Here is a 23,699-nt window from a genome sequence, read left to right on the forward strand (position 1 = left end):
TATGACTAAAGTTTCTATGAAATAAAGTGTTTCTGTTTTAAACGGCAGATGCTTGGGCCTTACTTTTTAACTAGTATTTTGTGGCTATGAGTGGTGGTGTTTTATTTTGTTCATCATCTTGATAAATACGTAGGAGTGGAATGGTTGGGTCATAGTGTACGTGCATGTTTAATTTTATAAGGAACTGCCAAATAATTTTCCAAAATAATTGTACCATTTTACACTCTTGCCAGCAAGGCCGTTCCAATTGCCTGCTGGTAATATTTTTAATTTTAACAAGTTTAGTGGGTGTGTAGTAGTTTTTAATTTGTGTTTTCCTATTGACTAAAGGTATTTTGTATGTTTTCCTATGATCATAGTCTTCCCAATATCTTCTATGAGGTTTCCAAGTCTTTTGTTCTATTTGCATTTATAAACAATTTTTATTCTGCTGTTGTTAGTTGAGGTATTTTATAAATATCAACTAAGTTAAGTTGATTGAAATGGTTACTTAAATCTCCTAAACCCTTACCAAGTTTCTAAGTCTTCTGTCAATTACAGAGTGGTGTTAAAATTGCTAAATATAATTACAGGTTTGTTTATTTGTTTTCTTTTTCTGTGAAATTTAAATGTCTATTATACAATGCATATACAATTATGATTTTTACATCTTCTTGATGAACTGAAACTGTTTTTTATTTTGAAAAGTCCCTGTTACATGTGGTATACAGGGACTATCTCTTGTCTTAAAGTCTCCTTCTTTGATTTACCACTTCAAGTGTTTTTGGATGAGTGTTTTCTTAAAATACATTTTTTATCTTTTTGTTTTTATGCTATGAGTGTAAAGTGTTTCTGTTTTAAACAGCAGATGCTTAGTACTTACTTTTTCCTTCAATCTAACAGTCTCTGCCTATTTTTAATCAATTTAAATGTAAATATAATTAATATTTAAGTATTCTTATTGAAAACAGTGGATTTAATTCCATCTTCTCAACAATTGTTTTCTAATTATCTCAGTTTTTGTTTTTTTCTCTTTTATTGAATCTTTTTATATTAAACTATTCTCTTGTTATTTTTAATTTCATTGTATCCTCACTAATAGTTTTTAATTTATTTTAACTATATATCTATGTTGAAAATTGTAATTGTTGTGAAAATATTATAATATATATTCTAAAATTACACAGATAGAGGGGAATTAATTCAACTTCATGTATAACAAGATCATTACAGCAGTGTACTCCCATTTACTCTTCCTGTTATTTATGCAATATTATTCATTTCACTCTACATGAGTTCCATAAGATAGTTATGTGTTGCTGTACATATCAGTTGTTTCTTAAGTGATTTTTTTAAATTTAAAAAAATATTTACTTTAAACTCACTCATGTGTTTATCACTTATGCTCACATTCCCTCCTAGATAAGTTTACATGAGGTATTAATTCTTCAGCTTAATTTTAAAGCAATTTTTGTAATGTGAAACTGATGGTGACAAATTTACTCACTTTAATTTATGATTCATATATTTTATTCAGGATTGAAAAATATCTTATTAGAAATAGGCTTCTAGGATGTTTTTTGTTTTCCTCTTAATTTTTAAGCACATAATTGTATTATCCACTAGCTTCTGTTATCTTCTGGCTAACATCATTCTTAATAACCTTTTATTTTAATATACACAAAACAAATCACAGAGTTAGATCAGGTTCAAGGGGAAGAAAAATAGATTCCTATTGATAGGAGATGCTGATTATTGTGGCTATGATTTCTAATCTAAGAGAGTTTACACCCTGGACAATTATTTACATCTTTCCCACTAACAAATACACTCACCATTTTCTCCAAAAGTCTCATCACAGTGTTACATGAGATCATGCTTAGGGTCCAGAACCTTATTAGCTGAAACACTTCCAGATATGAATGTGGCAGCTCAAGCCCTGTTCAAGATTTGCAAAGTCTCAGTATGCCTCATAATTTAAAGGCATATGAACTAAGAAGGCCACCATACTTCCAAGGCACAAGGGTGAGAACGGGACACATTAGCAGCAAGAGTCATATTCTCACCTAATAAAGAAAAGAATGAGAGCGCATAGTAGTCATTGCTCAACAGCAATAATGAAATTCGACCAGACATATGTACCCAGAGCTCAAGGAATGAGGAACAGTCCTTACTTAGTACCCAGTCACTCTTGGGTTGTCAATCCTCTGTGTTCTTAGGTCACCTTCTGAGTCATCTGTCCTTCCTTTCCATAAAATATGTTCCATGTTTGCAGCCAGGAAGATTTATTAGCCTGATTCTTGTCTGCAGGTATTTTATCAATTTTAGTTAAAATTTCTTTCTGTTTTGAAATAAATATATTTTGCAGTTTGGGTTGAAATTTGGTTAAGTTTCAGATGTATTGGTGAAAATGTTTACACACTAAGATTGCCTTTGAGTGTTTATGTGTGTATTTCAGCAATTACTTAAAAAGATAACTTATTTTAAAAGAAAGTTTTAAAATCACTTTAAAATTTCTAACTACAGTTGTAGATTTTTCTGTATATTATGTTAGTTTCCTCAACATTTTGTTTCAGGTATATCTAGGTTGGGTTTCTAGATAATTAAAGTTTTAAGATGGTTATATTTTCCTGTTAAATCCACTGTTTAAAGGTTGTGAAATGCTCCTCTTTATCTCTACTAATATTTCTTATCATAAAGTTCAGACATTATATAATGGCATTGACAACTTTTCTTTTGGTTATAATTAGACTTAAATTCTATTTTCCATCATTTTTCTTGGAAACATTAATTGTTCAATTGCTTGTAGATTTTGTGTTTCTTGTGAGAAACATAGAATTTTAAAAAGTCCATTTTGATATTCTTTTTAATTATGATTGGAGTATTTTATGTGCATTGAATAAAATTACTGAATTATTTGGGTTTAATCTGACATCCTAGTATTTTCTTTCTTATCTCTTCTTTGAACCCCTTTTTTCTCCTTTCTCATTTTTTTTATTAATCTGTTTTTTTCTATTTTTTCTTTTTCCTTTCACTAGCTCATTAGTAGACATGTTCTTACTATTCATTTAGTTGTTACTCTAGACATTTTTTTACCCCTTTCTAGACAATGCAGGAATGTTTTTCCGCTTTATCTTCTTTTTCACTCAACTGTGAAATTATTGCGATGTTTTTCAAGTCTATATAATTTCACTTCACTATGTTATCATTATTTCTTGACAAAGCCAAAAATCACCTCAGGTTATAAGCATGCTCTTTATTTCTTTCTGAATTTCCATGCTTTTGTCTGAAATCATTTTGCTTCTGTCCAAATAGCCCCTTTTATAATTTTCTTATAATGTATCTATGCTGATTATAAATTCTCTCATTTAAAAATATATATATTAACATTTTAAAATTTTTTCTATAGGTTATTTTTACTGGGTGTAGAATTTTGTGTTGGCAATAATCTTTCTGCCTTTGAAGATGACTTTTGCTTCCCGTTTCATGTCAATTTTTTTCTGTTCAGAGGTCACTTTTTAGGCTTATTGTTGAGTCTTTGCCTCGTGTATATATACACAGATTTATTATGATGAATGATTTTTTTCATATTTTTTCTGATTTTTTTAATTCAGCTTTTGAAAATTAATTTGCTAGCAATGTATCAAATGTTAATGTACCAGCATTTTTTGTCAAATTGGAACTCCAAATTACAAGAATATTTAACTTTTACACCATTTTCCATGTTTATCATTTATTAATGCATTTTTATCAATTTTCTTTTTGCTTCAATATGAATAATTTATTCTTGCATTTTCCAGTTCAATCTTTGTTTCACTGTGTACATTCTGATTTTAATTTTTGTTTTTGTATGTTCTGCTTTTAATTCTGGAGTTTTCATTTGATTCTTATAAATTCTGGTTCTCTATCAAAATTGGTTATGTTTCAGAAATATATTCATAGTTTTAAGTTTGTGTGTAATAATTTATATATAGTCCTGTTTCTATTGTTTCTTTTTTATTCTAACCATTTAGTTCCATGTTTTGGTAAATCTAGTAATGTATTTTTAATTAAAATAAGATTTTGTGTATGATACATTGTACATACTTTGGATGAAGTCATCTTCCTTCAGAAAATATTTAATTTCTGGCCACAAAAGTAAGGGAAGATTTCCATGAGGCTAGTACTAATTTTTCCTTTACCTACAGGCATGTGTAGTTATAATGACTGCAAACATCTCAATTGAGAGCCTGAAGTGTTTCCTGGGGCCCACTTAAATGCAAATTGTTGAATCCTCAGTACTGTACAAATGCTGAAATCTATACTAGATGTTATATCTGTTTAGCAAGTGTATTCTGCTTACTTTTGCAGAGGCTAGTCCATTTATGTGCAGCATATTATTTGCCTTATGCCTCAGGGAGACATTTATAGCAGATTGTTGGGTTCACTTCTCTGGGATTTTTGTTTCTAAAGTTTTTGCTGTCTTTAAGCTTCAATACTATTTCTTCCTCTCAAGTTCAGTGAAACTGCAGAAAGTCTTATGTAGATATTTTTTTCTGTAAGGTTTCTATGCCCCTAGGAATGAATCAGCAATACTCTGAGGGGGAAAAAGCTGAAGAGAAGTTTGGCTTGTGCGAATGAACTTCCTTTATCACCAAGATCTTTGCCTCTTAAGTCAGGACTGCCTTTGAGGGCTATTTGAGGTTTTCAAACTTTTGTTTTATATTTTTCCAGCCTCTATAGATGTTTTATGGGAATTCAGTCCGTCAGCTGTGACGGAGTTCTATGTGCAGAGAAGTGCATGTGGAATACAGAGGGGGGACAAATTCAGTACATTCTTTTTCTTTTCTTTTTCTTCTTTTTTTAAATCACCATTTATCTCCCATATACATTCTTCCATCTCCACCCACCCCTGATGATTTTTTAAAATTTACTGATTTATTTATGTATCCATTGGTTGGTTCTTTTATGTACCCTGACAGGGGATCAAACCAGCAACCTTGGCGTGTCGAGAAGACGCTCTACCCAAATGAGCTACCAGGCCAGGGCAATATATTCTTAAATGTTGAATAAATAAAAAATATATTTTTTACTACTAAAACCACCAACAAAAATATGAACATTTTTGTGCTATATTTTCACCTTTTATTGCTGAAGAACCACATATTTTAATATATAGCTTTATTATGTATGGTACTCATCTAAGTATTTTGCTGCATAACTATTTAAAAAGAGAGGAAAATATGTCATATAGTCACAGATGCCAAGGAGCTTACAAAGTCTCCACAATAGTCAATTCAGTACCTGATTTATACTATTCCAAATTGTTATTTAAAAAATGATAAGTACAGAGCTAATTATGTCTGCGTAGTACATTTATATTCTTTCAAAAGAAACTGGCAAGGAGGTAAAGATCTCTTTTTTGAAGTGTCAAAGCAGTTTTTCATAAATTTTTACTAATTAGGCCTATGGAAATTAATTCTATACTTACTGGACTTCTGGACTATCTATAATTGTGTGTGTGTGTTCGAATGCTAATATTGTATGGGATTAGAAAGGTCTGGATTTGCATTTATATGAACTTCTCTAATTTTCTATCACTAAAATGTGTCAAGAAAATATAACAGGTGAACAAAAGATTTATAGGAACTAATAGGGAGTACATACATTAAAAAATATATTGTCATATTATTCTTGCCCCTGAACTCACAGAATATTTTGGATGCAATTGATGAGAAAAATCACTTCTTACATCTGATATTAGATGTAATAGTTATGGAATTTTCATCCCTGGATGGCTCCTTTCTCAATCAGCACCAAATTACCATTATTATGACAGCTGTGTTAGCTAGCCAGAGTTGTTCTGAGAGCAAATGAGAGATAGGCAATCTTTCACTCACTGTCATGCAAGATAAAGTACAATCTCTTATAATGCTGGAGTTTTACATAAAAACCAGTTGCATAGCAGTGGCCCGTCAATTGGTGAAGATTGTATTAAAACTTAACAAAAAATAGCCAGGCTTTACATTTCTTGCTTGGAATGAACGTGAAAAAACAGCATGATGTTTTTTAATATAAATGTAAATAAAAATTTAAATAGCATGAAAAAGCAAATAATGCTTGACTAAAGTATATTTTAGAAACATTAAATACATTTTTATATAAAAATGGTGATTAATTACAGTAAGATTGGAAATACAACAAATAAACATGTATAACACAAACTGATCTGTGCTTATCAATTTTATTTAAAATTATTGATTAAAATTGGTTATAGTACATACTTACAATAACAAGAAATGTGTTCATGTTTATTACCTCATTTAGAGAACAAATGTGTAATAAAATTTTGTAAACCATAAATATGCTTTATACCAGATTAAAAATCCTAATATGATATTAGCAAATTATCATGATCTATAAAAATAAATAATTTCATATGTTGGTCTTCATGTCCAATAAATTAAAAAAAATAGAAATTTAAAATATCTCTTAAATATTAAGAATTTTAACTTTTGGCTTTTATATATTTGTTGCAAACAGCTTTTCTAATTTGATTTTGCTTTTTATATTTATCAATGCTGATTTTTACTAGTTTGTTTCTAAGGGAATAACTGTTGGACTCTTTCTCATGAAGTATGGCAAAATGAATACCCTGCTCCACAACTCTGCTTAAAACTTGTGGAAATGTAGAAATTAGCTGGCAATAACACAAGAGTTAATCAGATAACAAAAACTAAGAACGTAGCTATCTGGACAGAAAGTAGCTATCTGCAGATATCTCCATTCCTGGTGAGTTGGTCTTGGTTTCCAAAACTTATGAGAAACAATTTGAAGACAAAGCTAAGGATTTGTTCTAATAGATGTGCCAAATAATACCCTCAAATAATGCCAAATTACAAAGAACTATAGTTCTTAAGAGTAAACTAGAAATAAATTAATTTCTCCAAGATACAGCAGAGAAAATTACCTGTCTGAAAACTTGATACTGACCTTTAACAGAGACAATTATCTGCATCAAATTTATATAATTTTTTAAAATTTCATTTTTATGAGATTTATTTTTTCTATAAATGTATTGTAGCTGGAATTTTGTATGTATACTTTGTAAAAGATATTTTTAAAAATATTTTCTGCAGTGCTTTTTCCTAATCTTTTGCTGTATGCCTTTTATCTTTGTTTCCTTAAAACCCTTTCCCTACTCCAGGGGAAAATTAGTATTTGCATTTTCAAGTGTGATTCTGATTTCTTTCTTATATTTATAGTAAAACATCTTAAAATTTGTATTTTGTAAACTGCTATGATAACAGTACAGTACTCTTACTTCTGATAGCTGTCTGTTGCATTTTTTTTTGGAAGGTACAATAAATACTTTTCTCTGTTTTTATTTTTTCAAGGTTTTTATGATAAACTTTTAGCACATACAGTTTTACTGTCATTCGGGTTATATTTAGCAGTATAAAATACGGGTTATTTTTCTTTTGTTAGTTTCATTTCTCCTTTCCCTGATGATATTGTCATGACACTTATTTTGTGGCTTTTTCAATGTTATTGTTAATTATTTCAATTTACTTTTGTGTGTGGTTGCTTATTTGTTGTATCTGGAGTATTTTGTAAACAATGTATACCTGTATTTTTTTACCCAACGAGTGAATCTTTTTCACTTAAAGTTTAACCCACTGGCTTATTAAGTAAGTTTCATGGTACATGGGTAGCTTATTTCACTACTTCTTTTAATGTTATTGTTTTATTTCAGTTTTTTTACCTTGCAAAAAACCAAATATGGTATTTTTAAATGTAAGTGTAGAGTAGTCTAAACTAGAAAATCAAAGATAAGGTAATGCAGATACCTTAGGGAAAATGTGAGGTATTTTCAGTAACTATTATTTTTATATCTGTAAATTCCTTAGAGGTAGGCTGTATTTTAACTATAAAATTTTCATTATATCTTTTAATCATATTTACACGTAAAATGTGTCATAATTTTTTGGTTGGCAACTAAGGGACATTAGTATTTTTCATGACATTAATATTTGTCCATGGCTGGATGTGAATATCAACCAAATGAGGATCTTTTCTGCATTTAGCAATTTGTTTTTATGTTGTCCAAACACTGTCATATTGAGGGAGGTAAAACTAATATATCATATCCTTAAATGTATTATAAAGTTACTGGGGGAAATTTGCTTACATAGAGCTATTGGTGTTTAAAACCAGGCTCTAAGTGATTTAACAGTGTTTGAAGGGGGGTGGGGACAGGGGGATGCGTACAGACTAGAAATGATGTTAAGAATTCAAAGGGGACACCACCATGAGAAGAGACTTCATCTAGGTTGGGTCATGAAGCGTCTTCCTACCTCAGAAGACAGGGTCAGAGTAAATGCTCTTTTAATAATGTCATTTAGCTATTTAGTATACTCTTGTATACACAGCTTTTCCTTGTCTAGATGAGCCCCTTTCAAGGCAAAAAGAACAAACAATTACCCTGTGTACTCTAAGGATCACAATAATGTTGGAAGAACAATCACACCAATTACATCATTATTAGGTATTAAAAATAAATGTATAAGTTCAGAATTTTAATATTCTTTATCATATGTTTATTATAATCTGTAATAATGCACTGTAAAATGGCATGGAAATAACTGCTGACAGCATATCTTGACCTTTATTTATATTAATGGTTGTTTTCTTCAGTAAAATTATACCCATCTTGTTGAGAAATGATTTCTTGACACTTATAAAAATGCATATGTATCATAACTTAAAATATCAACAGTAACGTACTCTCCTTATTAAGAACAGTATACCTAATTTATTCTGAAATGATTGACATTAGTAATCTATAAAATAAAAGTTGTTTCTTCTTTAAATGTCCTTGACTGGAGAGTTGTGGGGAGGTTTAGAAGAACACGATTATCTGTTTTTCCTTATAAAAATGTAAAACAGCAAGAGCACATCTGATGTTAAAAGGAAAAAAAAATGCATTTTCAATCAGTGTCTTGTGAAACTAATTAGAAGTCCTGTCAGAGAAAGCAAATCAATAAAAGCTATATGAATATCCTGTTTACAGCACCTGCTTCTCTGTGATTTTGCCTTTTTTACATTTCCAGGAAATTGGAAAATAATAAATACAATTTAAAGAGGAAAATAACTGATGTGCTCCTTAGTTTTAAATACTCCCAAAGTAAATTTCCCATGAAACAAAAAAAAAAAATGAGCGGCATTATTAGTTGCATATTCTAGCCTCAAACTCTATTTATTCTTTTATCCCAATGCTTTTCATAGTGCCTGGTACAGAACTGAACTTCAATAGCTATCTTTAAAATGATACTGAACTGAGAGTAAGGAAATATGAGGCATAATCTATTAGAATATACTCATTCTAAGACTAAATTTTTATGATTAATGGGCAATCAGATGGTGTTATTACAGAATTGAAATGAGTAAAACCTCAGAACTAAACTTGTTTATCTGCTTGTTCTTTCATTCATAATGTGACTTGATCTGTTGCTTTTTTAAGACAATTTATAGAAAATGTCTACAATAAAATAAAAATAAATACTATTATCATAATTGTAGAAGATATACACAAGAATAGGAGAGGCAGCTTAGAAGAGATAGCTTACTATTTCCAATAACATTATTTAAATTAAAACAAAGAAACCACTTGTTTTCTTTTATATCACTAAAAATTGTTCCACAATTAAATAACCGATGAGTGAATATTAATGGTTTATTTTTATCTACAACATGGCCTTCTCTAATCAAGAATTGTTTCTTTGTATGACTAAATGTGTTAAATCATATTTTGTAGTATATTACCAACAAAAGCTGAGACTTCAGATTCAATCTGAAACTATTAACAAGATCTGGGAAAGCTTTTAATAGTCAATGTACAGTTCATTTTTTTATTTTTAATCAAATTAATAAGTGATGCCAAATAGGCAATATATCACAAAAGAAATATGAAAACACAGTCAGACAAGATTCATATTTAATAACCAGTTGATTTTTTACCAGAAACAAAACAAACCCTTAGTTTCAATTGCAAAGCCTCTGGTTTGGTATCTAATTAGTTCCATAATACCTTAGAGTTAGTATTTTCGTTCTGCGAATAGATTATATGTCAATGGAATAGTTGTAATATAAGTCACATGTATGCTTGAAATGAACCTGCACAAATTTCAATATATGATTGTGCAAGATTAAGTTTTGGTGATATAATATTAAATATGTATTTTAATACAAAAGATATCTGCTATAATTTGAAACTCTATACTGTTAATAAAATTTATTTTTTAGAGCACTTCTATGTTCATAGCCAAACTGCGGGGAAGATACAAACATTTCCCATATATCACCTGCTTCCACATATGCATAGCCTCCCTCACTGTCAAAATCATGCCCCAGTGTGATATTTTTGTTATAATCTATAAACCTATATTGATATCTCATTATCACCCAAAGTCAATCGTTTATCTTAGGGTTCACTCTTGGAGTGACATTCGGGGGGTACTGATGAATATATAATGGCAGGCATCTACCGTTACACTATCCTACAGAGTAGCTTCACTGCCCTAAAAATCATCTCCACTCTGCTTATTTACACCTTCCTCTTCACTAACCTCTAACAAACAGCGATCCTTTTACTATCTCTATAATTTTGCCTTTTCCAGAATGCCATATAGTTGGCATCATACAATATGTAGCCTTTTCAGAATGAGTTATTTCACTTGGTAATAAGTAAGCTTCCTCCAAGTCTTTTCATGGCTTGAAGTTCGTTTTCCATTGTTGTTGTTTGCTTGGTTGGTTGGTGGTGGTTTGGTTGTTTTTTGGCTTTGGTTTTGTTTTAGCGTTGAGTAGTATTCAGTTTCTAGTTGTCTAGATGTACCACACTTTATTTACCATCTACTGAAGGACATCATCATCTTGGTTGCTTCCAAGTTTCAACAAATATGAATATATCAGCTCTAAACATTTTTTAAAAATATGTTTTTATTGATTTTAGAGAGAGAGGAAGGGAGGGGGACAGAGAGACAGAAACATTGATGAGAAACATCGATCGGCTGCCTCCTGCATACTCCCTACTGGGGACCGAGCCCTCAACCCCGGCGTGTGCCCTGACCGCGGTATCGAACCTTGATCGCCTGGTTCATGGGTAGATGTTCAACCACTGAGCCACACTGGCTGGGCTCAAGTCTAAACATTTGAATGCAGGCTTTTGTGTGGACAAATTTTCAACTCCTTTGGGTAAATACTAAGGAGCACAATTGCAGGAGCATGCGGTGAGAATATGTTTAACTTTGTAAAAAACCTCCAAACTGTCTTGCAGATTTCCTGTGCCATTTGCATTCACACTAACATGGTTCCACATCCTTGTCAGCATTTAATGTTTCAGTGTTCTGAATTTTGTCCATTCTATTGGGTGTGTAGTAATATCTTGTTGCTTTAATTTTCACTTCTCTGAAGACAAAGGATGTGGAACATGTTTTCATGTGCTATTTTCCACTTGTATATCTTCTTTGGTGTCTGTTCAGGCCTTTGGCCCATTTTAACATTTTGTTTTGTTTTAATTGTTTTTTATTGCTGAATTTACAAGTTCTTTGAATATTTTGGATAACAGTCCTTTTAAATATTTTCTCCTAGTCTGTGGCTTGTCTTTTTTCTCTCTCCTCTTTATGTATTTTTTTGGAGCAGAAGTTTTTAATTTTAATGAAATCCAAGTTATCCATTATTTCTTTTATTGATAGTCTTTGGTGTTATATTAATCATATATTTTAGATGTGATTAATACATATAATTATATGTAATCATATATTTTACATTTATGAAATATCGTCTACATTTATATTTCATAGTATATTAAATATATGATGATATGTACTAATATAAAACATAATTTAAGATGCACAATGAATAAAAACATAAACAAGACCCAGTATGGCCGGTGTGGCTCAGTGATTGAGCATTGACCTATGATCCAGGAGGTCATGGTTCAATTCCCAGTCAGGACACATGCCCAAGTTGCGGGCTCGATCCCCAGTAGGGAACGTGCAGGAGGCAGCTGATCAATGACACTCTCATCATAGATGTTTCTATCTCTCTTTCTCCCTCTCCTTTCCTCTCTCTGAAATCAATAAAAACATTAAAAAACACCACATAAACAATACTCATAAAATGTATATCCTATATGTTTTATATAATTTTCTATAGACCACATAATGCAATATGTAATAAATGTAAGTATGATACAAATATAAATGTGTATAAATATTATGGTTTAAATATATATTATGTGAAATTATATGTAATATAAACTAATACAGTATGTAGATGAATTAATATAACAATATACCATTAATTAGTTTAATATAATATGACAAAATATCTCACAGTGAGTCCGTGGAATTATAGCTTAGCACAAACCTGACATTCGTAGTACATAGTATCTGAGGATGCATTCTACCCAGCCATCATTTAGTGTCTGAATTTGGGTTTCTCTGAAGTAGGAAGGGATTTGCTTTTCATTCACTCTGGGTTTTTTCTATCTTCCCTGGGAAGATCTTAATTTTTCTTCTAGAGATCACTTAACTATTTTTCTGTGTTGAAATTTCTAATACCACAAGTGTTTGTTTGTTTTCTGTGTCACCATAGTAATTGCACAAAATACTAAAATGCCACTATACTTTAATACTTAGTGGTAAAATAATTTGTGAAGCTCTCATATAAGATTAGACTTTATTGAGTAAAAGATCAAAGCCTTACTCTCTTTTATATCCCCAACAATAAGGACAGTGCTTGACTTCAAAAAGGTGCTGAATAAAGGCTTCCTTAATGAAGAAATACAATATTTTTTGGTTTTAGTAGCTGTAAGTATTCAATTATTGTTTTGCCTGTGCAGTTATTCATATTAATGTAAATATTCTTAGTATTTTCTTGCTCAACTTTAATATCTCCAGTATGAAATATTAAACGCTCATCTCCCAAGGAAAATCTTTTCTTCTGTGGCTCCCTTATGTCCTTTTTACCACTATTCTTTGACTTCATCATGGCCCAGATTTACACACTCTTTTCCATAACTCTTTTAGCATCCTACTACTGTTATTTTCCAACAGAATCCCATAATTGTTCACTTCAGGTCTCTTGACACAACTTCCAACTTTCTTGCTTTCCAGGAAACATCAAGCAAGGGGAATAACCCTGGATTAATCCACTACTACACTCAGGTTATTCTCCTAGTAATAAAAAACATTTACTCATTTATGATTTGTATCATATAAATTCATGTTCTCCTTTATTTTCTAAGTGCTTGAGAAACGTCCTGTATGCTTTAGATTTGCTTCTCTGTGTATTCTCCTCGGCAGGACATTTGGAGATTTGCCACTTTCCTCAAATCTTCTCTGGTATGTGTTGCCCCTCACTCTCAGAAGATCTAATAGGATCATTAATATTCATAGGAAAATATTAAAGTAATATGTGAAATAAAATCTAGAAGGATCCTTTAGGTCTGTTTTCCACATTAGTCATGACTATCCTCAATACTTGTTATATTTAACATTTTGCTAAATTTTAAAGAAACAATGGTAAATGTGGGATCTTGTAATGAGAAAGATACTTTGTAAGTACAGAATAGAACACTTCTCAATTATTATAAGTAAAGTAACTACTAGAAAGGCACTCTGTGGCATTTTTATGATTAGGAAGTGTGTGTTGAACTGATGTGACTCAGAGTATGTTATTTTTCTTCTTTTGTGATGCTTACTCTGAAGTTATCGCAGTTTTCCTTTGAGAAGCTGAATATGACTTTTATTTTTGTATAACATTCAAAGTATTTATTCATATTTAAAGATGTTGGCTGTTCAAAAATATATGTTGAGCTGATTCTAAAATCATTGAAGTTAATAAGGCTCTATTTTTAGGAAAAAGGTATAATTTCACTTTTTAAAAATACACAGCAGTCTAAAAGAAAAAGACAAAGAAACCTAGACATAAAAAGTTGGCATGTTGACTTAATACTGAAACCTTTTTAGTTACAAATGCTATTGGTTTGCAAATGCTGAGGGTTAACAGAAATTCATGGGGATGGTTTTGATGTGTAAGCATTTTGCAAATGTAATACAAATCACTGTGATTCATCGTGCTATCTATAAAACATTTTGATTTTCCAATCTCATAGGGAACTAAAAGCTTTTATAAAGTCCTATAAAATGATTTGAATGTCTTACAGGCAGAAAGTATTACTATTCAACTTCACCAGACATTCTATATAGTGGACATTGAATAGAAACTGAAATTTTGAAGGAGTCATAATTCCTGGCTGCTTCCTTGTTTGGGGAAAATTGTTTAACGTTGTGCTTACCTTTTCTGATCAATAAAATTAGACTAGAACAATGTTATCCAGAGCTTCTTGACTGTCTCATAAAAGTGTCATGTAAAATATTGTACCTGATTTGAGCTTTAGGAAATGCAAGGATTTGTTTTCTGTCCCTAGTACAAAATGTGTGAAAATTTAGTGAGCAGGAAATATTCAAAATTCAGTAGTATTCTCAATGCACACACAGCAATAGTTGTTTTCTTTTAGAATACTTTAAATTGTTCCCTTTTGTCACATAGTTGGTTTAATGGCTTTCTTTAGAAATCATCAACCTCAGATAGTAAAATAGGTAACAGATCTGTGAAAGTAATTATACTATCTATAGAAAAGAGAAGATTTTCCTTTTAGCTGCTACATTCTACGTTTCCACCCATCTGCTGGTGGAATTTGATTATTGAATTCCAAATCATCTTAAGTACTGGAAGGATTGGCATGACATAAAATTATTCTGAAATATACCCTGAATGAAAAAACGGAGTGAGTGAGAAAGAAGAGAGAGAGCAAACTAGCTATTTCTGTATTACAGACCATCTCCAAACTCACTGGTGAAATCAGCATTTTGTTCACAGGTCTGCAGATAAATGGACGTCAGCAGATATAGGCTGGCCTTGGTTGGGCTCAGCTCTACTTGGCTCCAAGATTTAGGTGGGGTGCAATATTGAACCATGAGTCCTTTATGTTCTTTGTTCAGTGGGGTAGGTGAGGCATATTCTTCCCATAGCTGGGAAAGATGAAGTGTAAAAGTACAATGTTTTCTAAGGCCTGTGCTCAGATAGGCACAATCAGCTTTGCCCACCTTTCTTAGGTCAAAGTAAGTCTTATGGATAAACCACAAAGCCAAATAGTAAAAAAGTGTACTCTACATTGATGGGAAAATATGAGAATTCTGGGTCACAGGTGAAGAGGTAGAGTTAATCCATTTGTCACAGACTCCAAACATGACAATGAGAACAATAAAAAACATAGTATCGTTGCTATTGCTATTGCTATTACTGTCACATTATTGTCTCTACTGCTATGCAAGTGGCAAGAAGCACGTACATGACGGTGATGAGAGATGACTAACCCGAAGTGTAGATACTAGACTTTCCTTCCTACTCTGGTTGTCAAATTAAAGGTTCTCTCAAAACACACACTTCATTGGACAGTGCAACAAAGGGCAGATATGAAATTTGACTTTTATTTTGAATTGTGGACTAGACAGCAGGTAGGTTGATTGGGGAAATGCTGCTTTCTTGGTCTTGGATAACAGGTTGGAAACTGCTTGGTATGGAAATCCTCTCTCCCCAAACCAGAACGTGGGCTTTTGTGAATAATCCCCAAAAGAGTGGACTCTTGGTGAAGATACTCAGACATTCTTGACATAAGACACATCATCTAAGTGGGGCTTGGCAGAATGATGAGATGAGCGTAAGTTCTGGCAGGAGAGAAGTTGGGTTTTTCTAAGGAATTTTTCCACCAGATCTTAACTACCCAACTAATTTTAACTGTGCAATCCTCCTGCCCCAAGGTAAAACAAATAGTTTATTTTACCATAATATTCATATATTTACATTTGACAGGAGGTTTTATTAAATTATATATTAGATTTTATATATATATATATAATATATATGTGTGTGTGTGTGTATATATATGAATACCCAAGAAACCTGACACCATTTTTCTACAGCTACTAATCACCAATGTAGACTTTTACACTATTCTAGATTTAATAGTTTATAGATTTCCTTCTCTTCTGTAGTACACACTGAATTATATACTCAAAGGCCATTTTATCTTCTCCTTATAAAGTTCTATTTTTTTTCTTTTTCTTTTTTTGCAATAACTAAATGTCTTACTTGGATATGATCTGATGGACAAGTATCCTGTTACTTATGCAGAAGGCATGCTGATGGATGTATTTTCTACCTAAAGCCTTTGACACTACTCTCAATTAATGATCTGCCTGTAATGAAGAGCATGAAGTTGGGACAATTTATAGTGAAAAACATTTTGATAGACTGTTCTGTTCTACACATCTCTCCAGATTCAATTGTTCGTGTTGAACAATTGCTGATGAAACAGTTTTTCCCTCCAAATTCCTTGTCTGCCAGATTCAGAAACTCCTTCGACCTTATTAACAGCGTCCAGCTGTCAACATTTGCCATAATTATGCCTAATCTTAGAGAGCCTGTAACAAAATAGCAACATGGACATCTCATATTTGACTCCTCTGTGTTCTTTCTTGGGCGTTCCCATGACTAAGGCCCTTAATTGTCCCTTAGATAAATTCAACATATATCCTGTTTCAAAAAATCTAAGCATATTTCTGAACAGGACATTTAGTTGTTATTCTCTTTATCAGTAGAGAAGTCCTAAATAAAAGAAATATTGAAATTATTATTAAGTTCAGAGATTATTAGAATTTTGGTGTGAATTTTGGTTTCTTAGAAAAAATGCAGTATCTTATTTTTCTTCGCTAAATGAACTGCTGAGGATAATAAGTTTGATAAGACAAGTATGAAGTTACATCTTGCAGCTGGTTTTAACAAAAAGGCACATAGAGTTAGCTTTTTTAAGATGCTAATAAATTATGAGGGGCATAAAATACAGCAGATTTTCCCTTGTGGTACTTAGTTCTTACCTTGAAGTGATATTGCCTCTACTTGAGACTCTAAGTTTTTGAAGAAGGATAATAACTCACTTTCAAGAACAATGTGTGTATGATGGGCTAGCCAAAATAATTTTGATACATGTTATCTTTCTTGGCAATTTGCCTACATTGTAATGAGTCAGATAAAAACAGGTGGTAGAGAAAGCAGGTTCTGTTTGTTGCTTTATTTTGGAAAAGTGGGGGAACTTGAGTAGTTCCAGTCCGGTGTTCAAATCATAATTCAATTCCCATAATACTGGAAATCCAGGCACCTTTTTGGGATTCCTATCATTTCTTATTCCCCACCATACATAAGGCAGAAATTATTGAAGTCCCATGTCTGATATGGCCCTCAGGAACAATATTCAGGAACCCTCGTAAGCATCATGCAACCTATATATAGTAGAGGAATTCATGTGGTACCTACCTGCATAAAAACACATTTATTTTTAAAATTTTCTTATCAGAAATATTAGAAATGAAATGTCTGAGAAAAAAATCTGAGCACAACTGGAATTTTATAATAAAAATCCTGATTGATTTAGCTATTGTGGTAGCTTCTAAATTGTATTATAAAACTTGATTAGTTATTTCAAATGCAGTGTTATGCTAAAAATTAGTTCAGCTATAAAGACACAGTAGAGGGAAAGCATTGTTTAATAACTTTAAAAACTTCAATTATAAGCTGAAACTACAAATTCCATATTACAGCATTGAATACATAATTATTGTAAGATATTGAAAATAAGAGGCATAAATTGACCGTTTGCTAAGTTCACTCCATTGACTTATAAAAAAGATTTAAAAGTAGGTTCTATATTTAATTTTTCAAGTATGATTATAAATATGTCATCTATCATCAGATTGCCAATAGTGCTGGTTAGGTATAGATATGGATAGAGTTAGGGGTAGTGATATACATCCCTCCCTAGGCTATAATTTAAATTACATCATGCCATACCCAAGCAGCTTCTTCTAAATTACTGTTTCCATCTAACTCAATTTATTCCTCAGACACTAAATAAGCATATTGTTAGGAAAATTGCACCCTTTCAAACATCAGTATCAGTCACTCCCTGGTCCTTTCTTTATAATCAGATATATGGGGCAAAGGTGTTTTGCTTATTTATCGCCTCATGGGAGATGTTACAATTCAGGGTTTTTTTCAAGAGGTTTTCTTTAACACTAAACAGCTCCACTATTATTATTATTATTATTAATATTATTATCATTATTATGCTGTATAGATCTTTTACTCTCTTATGTAGGCTTTATTTTCGATCTTTTTACATTTACTATTCAAAAGAAAACCTGACTCATTTCCTTTTTGAGCAGAAAATATATCCAATACATATTTTTATTCAAAACCTAAGATATTTATTTTAAGCAACTCTATAAAATTTTTATAGAGTTGTCATTTTCAAATATCCTGAAATATATTTGTCCTGTATTTCCCAGAGTGAAATCTTAAATATTAAATGGACTTTAATCTCCTATTTTCGTTGTAATTTCAGGAATTACATAATTCCTTTAAACATAATTTCAAGTGGCCTCTTTAATAAATGCTTTTGTCAATTTGCACAAATATTTATAGAGTTCAGAGGTGTGGTTTCAAAAGAACTAGGTTTTATAGTTTTCTTTGTAAAAATATATTTTAATTAACTCTTTAAGATTAAGCCTTTTTCAGATAATTCAAAACCTATACAGTATGTGTCCCCATATATAATATACATGTATAGCTATTTTCTTTTTTGGTAATTAGTGTATTATTTTTTTATATTATGTTATTCAGGATTGAACTTCATCTGCTAATAACAGAAAATCTTTTTCAATGGCTTACACAAAAAGTTGACCACATATCTCATACAATAAGAAATTTAGAGTTTTAAAATCCAGGCTTATTATTATTTAAAAAAACAAGCCATTCATGTAACATTTGTGTACAGACATCATTCAAAATTTATTACATATTGATCCTAAGCACTGAACAAATACATACTATCATTATTTCTATTTTACTGTTGACAATATACATGCAAAAAGAATGTTAGTATTTTGTTTAAAGTCACGCAGCTGGTAAGTACTAGGGCTTGGATTTGAGCTCAGGCATCCCTGTGCTTGAATTCATGCTCTTTACAGCCACAATGTAGCTGTACTTTAGTTAACAATGCCACTGAGGCTCCAGGCCCCACCATCCTTGGGAGACATCACCTTTTGCACATGGCTTTTTTTTTTTTTTTTTTTATGGTATTAAGTTCACCATGCAAGACATTGCACACCTAAGCATAAGGCCAGTGTGCCAGGCAAAAAGTAAAGAGCAGAGATGTACTATACAGTTGTGACATTGCCAAGTGTTACCAGTTCCTGCTTTACTCAAGGGGCTCTGTCTATGAACATGAACAGAGATTTGCTCTGTCAAAATGGCTCAATTAGATTTCTGCTCACCAGACCCAGCCATTTTTCAATTTTTATAAATCAAATCTGAATTGAGTAAGCTGACCATGTCTTGTGGTCTGAGCAATTCTGAGATAAATCAGCCACCATTAGGGAGTCCTCTAGGTCACACCATTCTGATTGCACTCTGATCTTGTTTCCTATTAATGCAGCTGTGCTCACCTTAGCTTTTGCTTCCATCATTTACATTAAAAAAGAAAACTAATTTCTACTGCAGCAACAGCTGCTCTGGGTACCTTTGGCTTATGGGTATTAGGAATTGGCAATTTCTGTCATGCTCACACTTCCATTATTAATGATTTCCAAAACCCTGGAGAAATGAATATATTCTGAGAGCTCTTCAGGGATGTAGTTTGTGGTGGATAAGTGGGTAGAAGTGGGTGCATATAATACACCTACTTCAAAATCGCTTTTTTTTTTCTTTTTGAATATATCTTTATTGATTTCAGAGAGAGGAAAGGAAAGGGAGAGAGAGATAGAAACATCAACGATGAGAGAGTCATTGATTGGCTGCCTCCCGCAGGCCCCCAACTGGGGATCAGCCCACAACCCCGGGCATGTGCCCTGACCGGGTATCGAACCCCTATCGCCTGGATTCTAGATCAATGCTCAACCGCTGAGCCACGCCCGGCCGGGCCAAAATCACTTTCTTAATAATTCTTAGGATTCCCTCTTCTATATCATCTGAGAAGCTCTGCCAAAATGACAGTTTTGGGGCCCACAACACAATTTTAAATAGAATTCCAGGATGTGGAGACTGGGCAACACTAATTTTTAAATAGTACTTCAGGTGACTTTCCTGTGCATCTGACTTTATTGTGGGTGTGACACCATAGTACCCATCGCACCTAATTCGCATGGCCAACAGCCATATCTATGTCATATCTGCTAGGACTAGCACCATTATTCAGAACTATCAAGCACAGTTTAAGTAGCAGCTACTGTTTTAGGTTCTTAGGATATATCACTGAACAACCACCACAACAAAACTTGCATAGACAATCCAGAATTTCTGATAAGCACACTTCACTGAGAAATTTAGCCCATCTAGAATATGTTTCTATTTGCTTGGTTTAGCATCCACAAATCATTCCCACAATTTCTCCAGGCCTCATCTATCATAAATGAACAGTCTCTTCTAGTTTATGTGGTAGGAAATTCTAGGATGTGCTAGAATCTAATTTTAGTTTTATATCTGGAGACTTTCAGGTACAGTCTGGGGAGCAGGTGAAAATCTTGCAAAGAAATTGATTCACTCAAAACCCTACAGTATTTTAAGAGCTGGAACCAATAAAATAAAATTTTCAGTTTGGTGCTCATCTTTTCTGTCACAGTCATTACGCAGGATATTCTTTAACCATATTTGACGATTATTTTTTAATCTTTGTCTCTATCTGAGTAATTAGGGTTTCAAGGTTGTGTTTTGTTGCATTTACTTATTTATTTGTTTTTCTTTTTTTCTTTCATGCTCAGTAAAGTCAGAATCAATTAGCTTGCCTCAAAATCCTTGATTACCTCCTGCTACTTTGTTCTCTGTCAATAGTCTCTTGCTTTCCTGAAGACATACACTGCTACTTTCTCAACCAGACAAAAAAATGGAACCATTCCCCTAAGGTCATGAGTTAATAAGAGTCCTATCTGTTATTACTATCTAAGATTTCACATCCATCATCCTCAAGTAGATCACATAACCAATTTTAGAAACTTTCAGTTTCTGTTTGTTGGTTGACATCCTGTTTGAGAATAAATTTCTGTCTTGATTTGGGTTTTGAGTTGTATGCTAAAAAAGCTGATCTTAGATGATTAAGCTGGTAGAAAATAAATATGTAAAAGATATTGAGCAAGGCATAGATATTTTTAGAGCTGGAGAGCCAGGCTCAAACTGTTATTGTCAGGAAAATGGCTATAAACGTTATTCTATAGAATTGGCTCTAGGGTTTCAAAGTGCTAGAGTTGTCTTGTTGTCAGGATTTCGATTTGTTGTCAGGACTTGGATTTACTGCCTCTGCTGACAAAAATGCCTCTCTGTGTCTGAAACTCAGCGTTGTAACCATTAATATGTTCAAATGTGGACATCCTCTGTCACAGACACCGGCAAAATGGAATCCTCAAGGAGCCTCCTTCGTAAGTTTCATCCTTCTGAAGTTGAGTCTTGAGCAAGTCACTGTGATTGAAGTTGCCAGGCTTACGTAGCTGTAAATTACCTCAGCTGCAACTAGGAGAGATCCTCAGCACTCTGTGGCTTCCCCTGTGGGAATTACGGATTCTTAAGCAAGGAAATTTTACAAACATAGCAAGGATGTTGAAAGGTGAACGATGCGGTTCCTCTGTGAGCTTTCAGAGTTGGCTTGGTGATAACTTTTCTGCAGTCTCTCGAAAGGAAGACTGGAGCCTCTCCTTGCCTACATGAAGCTGCCCACTTGGCCTCCCTAGACAAGAGTCCACAAATCGGCGTGACCCGAAGGCCTGCTGTCTCACCGGCACCTGGACTCCTACTGTATACACATAACTGACTGCTGATGGCTTGCTCCTCAACCTGTATTCTTGAGCATCACCTACTGCTTGCGGACAGTAGATTTTATTTTCTTACTCTAGACTTTTAAAAGAGTTAAGTGAGTCAAAATGGAGCAGTGCTAAATAAATTGTAATCAGTGTTCAGATGTGAAGCTACTAAGTTAATTTAGCAACATATCTGATTATAACAGAACATACTTATGGCATATACAAATGAAAAGTTTACATTGTAGAATAGCATGTACATTATACTATATATATATACTCATATATACTCATATATGTTATAAAATAGTATGTAGTACATGATAGCATTTTCAAGTATTTATATTCTATATCCTTAGAGATGAGAACAAAAGAATAAACCCTAAAATACTTACAATGATATTGCCTCTGGTTGGATTAAGGGTGATTTTTAAAAGTTTTCTGTAATTGCACATTTAAAATTTTTCTCATTAAACATGTACTACTTCTGAAATAAGTGGGTTATAATTTTAAATACGGTTAATATATTCTCCTGGAATGGACTTTTTGAAAATATAAACTATAAAGGTTTGCTTCCCATTAAACAGAAATGCTCATAATTTTTTGTTTAGAATTGTTACTGCAGTAAATACTAGCTTCAGAAGCAAACCTACCCCATGATGATAGATGTCACCTATAGACATTAGTCCCCGGAGTAAAAATAGTAACTTGATAAAAGACAATGAAATGTATTGAAGAGAAGCTTTTACAGTTTATTAACTCACAAATGACAAACAAATGTACTGTTTTATGGACTATTGTAATATGTTTTATGGAGTTGCATAACCTTGGATTAATAGTTGCTTCTGTTCTTGAAAGATATTAGTTTATCATTCTGGGGTGAATTCCTCTTTCAGTGTATACTTTTGAAAATCTCTGTGTCTCTGTGGAAGACCTAGCTTGACCTTTGCTTTCATTTAAGCTCTCTTTGTCTCCTCACATACACTCAATTAAACTCTTTGTTCCCTTTCTCCTTTCCATTATTGTCATCAATAACACTAGAAACTCCCATCTTCATTTTCTCAGGTAATTGAATCAGTGAATTATTTTCACATTAATCTGGATTTTTTTTCAATGAACCTTCTCTTCAATGCAACTTCCAACTTAATGCCCCTTATCTCCTTTCCATAATTAAATTGAACATGATTTCTAAGAATCTTGAAAGTAAACAATTGGAAAAGCACCTTGCTTTCCACGAGGTCAAGGAAGCTCAGTACACTTTATTTTTATTAGTAAATTCCTACATGCTTTATTTTATACTTTCTCAAGAACCTGGAATTAATGAATGAGAAGATATTTACAAGTCCTTCTTTTTTGCACATTTACTTCCTCTAGTAGCAATCTGTGGTAGAAATAACACATGAGAAAAAATTCAAAAGGACCATGTGAGCAATGGAATTTTCTATTTTACAAAAGTTATAAAATGATTAAATCATATTGTGCATGCAGTTTCTTTAAGAATTTTTGAGATATTTTTATCTTACGATAAGTGCCCTTACATTGGCCGCTGGTTATTTCAATTGGTTAGAATATTGTTCCCTGGAAAATTATATGCTTCAACCTGCTGTGTCATCCTTTCTTCCAGTGCATTCATAGCATCTACCGTGTTATACTCGGTATAATGGGGTGGCCAGTGGCAGGAAAGAAAAAAATAAAAGTCAAATGAAAAATTCACTGTACAAACATTTATGTTGTAGGAGCAGTGAGAAAAAGAACTTAGTTGCACCTGGTAATGGT

Source organism: Miniopterus natalensis, chromosome 5, assembly GCF_054644295.1.
Source record: "Miniopterus natalensis isolate mMinNat1 chromosome 5, mMinNat1.hap1, whole genome shotgun sequence".
NCBI lineage: Eukaryota > Metazoa > Chordata > Mammalia > Chiroptera > Miniopteridae > Miniopterus > Miniopterus natalensis.